Source organism: Fundulus heteroclitus, unplaced genomic scaffold (genome assembly GCF_011125445.2).
Source record: "Fundulus heteroclitus isolate FHET01 unplaced genomic scaffold, MU-UCD_Fhet_4.1 scaffold_113, whole genome shotgun sequence".
Classification (NCBI taxonomy): domain Eukaryota; kingdom Metazoa; phylum Chordata; class Actinopteri; order Cyprinodontiformes; family Fundulidae; genus Fundulus; species Fundulus heteroclitus.
The window spans coordinates 220494-226493 of NW_023396526.1; positions in this window are offsets into that span (position 1 = coordinate 220494).

Here is a 6000-nt window from a genome sequence, read left to right on the forward strand (position 1 = left end):
ATAATCACAGCCTCATCACATTCATCATCACCTCAAAGACACAGAGAGACACAGACAGAGGTGCTTCCATCACTTTGCTGACAGCTGGTGTGATGGTGTTTCCTTACAAAATAACTCTGTCTTTAGTACATTTTTAGACATAGGCTATATAGGTGCTTTTATACCCGCAAATGCTCTCTAACACCAGAACACACACGTGCCGGCCTTACTCTGTTCCACTGAGATCCAACCAAATGTCCTGCTCTTACAACCATTTGAGAAACTGAGTACAGCTGCTATAGACACAACCAGGTTCAGAGATGAAAGGGTGTAATCATGTTATTTTTTGTCTTTTCCCCTTTTTGCAATAGCTGCAAAGCCCTCACTTTATTCATCCATTACTGACTCCTGTGGCAGGTAGACATTTTTTTTTTTCAAAAGGATAGGTCTTACTATCAACGTGAGCTTGGTACTACATCTGTATTTCCTCATGGAAGTGAAAACAGGCTGACTGACAAGTTTTACATTTCACTTGTTGCCAAAAAACTGGAAAGGTTAATCATAAGTTTTGAGGAAAGTCTCATAAGGAAAATCACCCAATATGAATGCTGAGTGAGTGTACAAACATAGCAACAACATTTGACCTCCATTAAATATGCTGCAGCTGGGAACTAAACCCCAGAGGTTAGGCTGAGTCAAAGCTAAGTAATTTGTAACTCAATGGCAAAATTCACGATGGCCATATTTATAGTGGGTGTAGCAGTTCCCCATCAGAGCTTGGAGAGAAGATTGTTATATAATTGTATTGTGCTGGTGGTTCAAGGCTCTAATCTTGGGTCACTTTTATCAAACATCTAAATGCCCTGACTTACTGCATCTCTCACCATGTGCTGCTTAAGCATAGTTATATATGAGTGTCACAAAAAGGTCACTGTCCCTTAGAGTCACTGAAAAGGGATCTCCATAACATTAGTAAGTGACTAAGAAGGAAGCATATAGGCATAGTTCTTGATTCAGATCAAAATTTTAAACAAACACGAGTGCATGCTATATATTCAGCGGGTTAGATTACTGTACTTTATTGGATTTGTCAGGCAGCTGCTGCCTGACAAACACCTGTTGTTTCCTGCCGTTTGAAAACCTTTTTTTATTGTATTTTACAGTTTTGCTTACTTGTAATGTTAAAATGTTTCCTATTTTTGTTCTCAATGAAATTATCATTACATTGGTTCTTTTATTTTCCTGCAAAGCACTTGGGTTTATCTTGTGTATGAATAAAGCTGTACAAACCTATTTCTCTTGACTTGCCAACAATAAACCACTTAAACATGTGCAATTAATACTGAAACAAACCTCAGTTCTGCAGCCAAAGGTGAGTAATAATTTACAGACGTGGATCGGATTTCAAGAAGACTGGAGCATGAACTCATCGCCTGAGTCTTGATTAGAAATGTTGTTTAAAGCCTGCACAAAATGATTGAATTAAAAATAATAAAATTGGAGACAATAAGAAGCAAAGGACTTCAAAAACAAATACATTTTTCATCTGTTAAACAACAGTCTGCACCTTAATATGTGGTATAACTTAAAGAGTAACTTGTATCTAATAGATAAGTTAAGTACATATTCCACAAAATGTTTTGACTGATAAAGTTTAGAGATCATCATGATTCTGCCAATGTAGATTATCGTGACTCTCAAGTTGGGTGTCAAGAGCAAAGTTTTATATTTGAGTAAATTAGCCATTTACACATACACAGCTTTTTAGAGTTTAACTTGAACAGCTCCTAAAGTATCAAACCATTGCCACTGCTATTAATTGACGGGTAAACATAACGAATCAGAAATGTATTAAAAGCATCCATAAGTTGTTTTATAAAGACAAAAAAGAGTTATCAAATGAGGGAATAGTTTACAATTGAATAAATAATTTAAACCAATGAGAAAAGCAAAGCAAAGAAAAAAGAAATTTATTAAATGTTAATCCATCCATTTATCCATCTATAACAGTTCAGTTTAATTGCCAGTAGACATTGTTTTAATTCATTTCATTGTTTTTTTTTTTTTTTTTTGTTTGTTTGTTCACCAAAGTTCAGGCTTCTCAGTGCATTAACGTGTCATTGACATTGGATACACAATTAATAAAATAACTTCCAAAAACAAACAAACAAGCACATAAACAAAACTTTTACACTGTATTTATTTTGCACTATACAATGAAGTAATGTCACCCAAATCATAACCTTGATCCAGTATGATGCTTCTTTACAATTAGGGTAACCATCAACATCAAAATGATAAAACAATTTTTTTTTGTATTTCCAAATAAATTGATTAATTGCACTGAACATAGAATAAAGACCAATGTGACTACATGTCAAATTACCAGTTTCATTTAAACATGATCTGCACTTTGCCTTTGAATATAAGATTTTCCACTCCTAGAGAGTCTGCTTATATTGAGCAGCTCTCAAAAGCAGCCTCCCAGAGCTGGCTGCTACCACATATAGGTCAACATCTTGCACACTGTGCAGAGCCACTATTGATTTGTCAATAATTGGACTACCACCCAGTCTGCTGCCACTCTGTAAAAGCTGGCTTGCATAGAGCTTCATTGTGATAGATAATTCCAATAGTCCAATTTTAATTAGAACCCTGTCCATGCAATGTTGTTACAAATGAATGCATTCATTGCATGGACAAACATTTTATATATTTGTTCCCCAATGTGAGTTGATGAAGGTACTGGACTTAGAAGAATAAATGTTTAAAAAACATCAGTTTTTAAATTCTTGGAAAAACAATGCTTTTCTCTGACATTTGCTCATTTTAATTTTCATAAAAGAAATCAGGGTTGGCAGAGCAACACCAGAATGATGCCATATACTGTATATTTAATACTAAACGGGAGAAAAAATTACAAAAGTTTTCATGACCATTTTTGTAAATGGTCAAAGGAATATCAAGGCACAGGGGAAACATTATTCAAAACAAAACCTACATCGTTGTAATGCACCATTAAAGCACTGTCTTTGGCCCTTTGCCACAAACATATGATGATGAAGAAAATGGCGAAAGACATGCTTGTCAAAATTTTATGGCTACACCACTTAGTCTGGGAACAAAACTGACTGCTGTGGAAATGTCATTGGAAATACTTGGTACATCATGAATAGAAAATAAATGACAAAGGGGGGCATAAACTGTTAAGCAGCTTAAATTTTCTATTCAGTGACAGTAGGATACAAATTTCCTTCCAGAACTACAGCAGTTGCTCTAGATGTTTCTGTGTGAAAGTGTTGTGACCATGCTGTTGACATGTACAAGGTTTACCATTTTAGAAACCATTTTCCTTTAATCTTACTTGTCTCCTGAGGTTCAATGGCATAGGCAGAGGATGCCATAACAACTGGCTTGTTGTCCAACCACTTTATGACAAGTTCAGGAGCGCTTCGTCTGACAATCATCCCACATGCCCCTCATCCTTTTTGTTTTTTCTCACCTGACACATCAAGGTCGTTGACGATCTTAATGGAATTTTTCAGATTGTAAAACCGATTTCTGGTCATCAATTCTGCCACAATTTGAACACTGATATTTGAGGACCACACATTTGAATGTTTGGATATCCAAGACAGCCCATGTAAATACAAAGATAGTCTTCAATTCTTCAGGAGTGGTATTTAGTGTTGCTCCAGACACAAGGACGTCACGCTCATTTGTGCACAGCTCCATTTGTTCAAACACAGAGTCACCGATGTACTACTTAAAATAATCCGTTGGGGTCCAGTTTTGCTGTATCATGGCATCATTGTTCTGAATAGTGGAAGGATCATTGAGTTGGAATTTGAATCTTAAGAAAAACAATGAGAGAAAAATAACATTAAAATTAGTTTAAATTATTTGAGAAACATAAACTCAGGGTGTACTTTGTATTGTTGCTCCACAGTGGATGCCTACTGGATGTGGACTGTTCTGCTTGATCTGACTCATCTGCTTCTGCTTGCCTTGTCTGAATTTCATCCTCAGAGCTCCCTGCATCATCTTTCTCTTCTTCTCCCTCAAATATTGCATCTTGATCTTCTTCACCAGACAACTCAATATCTGAGTTTTCATCTACGATCCGCTTATTAATTTTGGATGTGAACGAGCACGCAGTTCCAGCAAGTTAAAGAAAAAATATTTTTTTAAATAAGTTTCCATTATTTGTTTAAAGTTAGAAAAATATAAAGCAAAATGACAAGCTATGAATACTGAACATTTTTAGGTCCATGAAATATCAACTTAAATTACACCAAAATAAAACAAATGGGTCTTGCTAAGATTTAGTGGACAATCAAATACTAAATTAAGAATAATAAATGGCAACATACAGATGTGAATTTCTGTGTGGCCTATATTAACAATATATAAAAAGAAAACAAATTTAAAAATCATTGAACTAAACAAATAAAATATATTGTGATACACATATATAATATATAATCTCTCTTGTCTCTTTTGCTATTACTCATTATTCTACTGTTTCCTTTGTCCACGGTTTCATTGCCCTGTCTCTGTTAGGATTAGGGAGGATGGTGTGTGTGTGTGTGTGTGTGTGTGTGTGTGTGTGTGTGTGTGTGTGTGTGTGTGTATGTGTGAGTGAGAGAGGGAGGGAGTTTTTCATGCGGCATGACTCGTGATTGTTAGCTTGGAGAGACAGATACCATTTTCTTGTGGCATGACACCATATCCTGTGCAAGAGGACACGGTAGAATGAATCACACTGGGCAGTGAATGTTCAGAGTCACAAGCGCGACACAACACAGAAGTTCCAGTACTGACCGAGGCGTGCGCTGACCTCAACTGTACTGACAAATGTACGAGTCAGTTAATGAAGTTAATCAGTTCAATTCGTTCACTCAAATGATTTGTTCTTTTGAACAAATCATTCAAGAAATACACACTTTTCCACAGCCATTCTCTGCCAGATTGTCTTCAAGCCTTGAATGAGTTGCTTTCCAACACTAGTGTGCATCCCCGGTTCTGATCAGTTTTCTGGTCTTGGGATTCCCTGTTTGCCTTACTCTCACTGGTTACCTGGACTGTTTTCTCTACCACAATCACAGCCTAGCCCTTTGTTCCTGTCTGTCTTCTCCTGCCTGCCAACACATGTATGACCCTAGCTCGCCTCACGGACCTGCTCTCTGCCTCCAACCATTTCAGCCCGTATCTCCAGCTCTCCGCAGCCTGCTCTTTGCTGGACTTTTACCTGCCAGCATTCAGTGTTATAAACCCTTGATAAACCCTTTTAGTACAAATATCAGGTTATCTAATTTGCTGCTCATTACAAGATGTTTTTGTTGTTATTGTTTTTGCTCTTGAACGGTTTCTAGAAGCAGTAGAGACCCAAATGAAAATACAAAAATGTGCAAACAAGTGACATTTTTACAGTAGGTCACCTTTAAGAAAAATTTGAAACACAGTACTTTAAGCTAAATCACTCCGGCCTTGGCAGACTTGCAAGAGCATAACTCACTATTGACAACTGCAAAATAATCGTACAGACCACATTTCTCAACAGCCAAGTTGAGGAATGTGGTCTGACTAAGACTAAAGTAATACCCAACGGAATTGCTTGCAAGAAGAGGAGATAGTCATCTTTGCTCACCCTATTTATAATGTAAGACTGCAGTCTTAGATGAAAATAGATGAAAGAAGGATGAAAGCATTTTCAAATGCTTTTATTTTATTTGATATAATCGTCAACAAGTAAAGGCTGCATGGAATCCCATCAAAGAAGGTTGTGGAAAATGTAGTTTGTACCAAGGATGGTGAGGGATAAATCAAAACTTGTTTTGTTCTGGTAAGTAATGCGCATTGGCCACTGGTCACAAGGATAAAATGTAAATATTTTTTGTCTTGGCATTCAGAGTTGATACTCTGTCATGTTACATGTATCGTACTTTTATGCATTGAATTGCTCACTAGACAATTGCTCACTAGACAATTTTTTTTTCTCTAGACAAATTGTATACATTC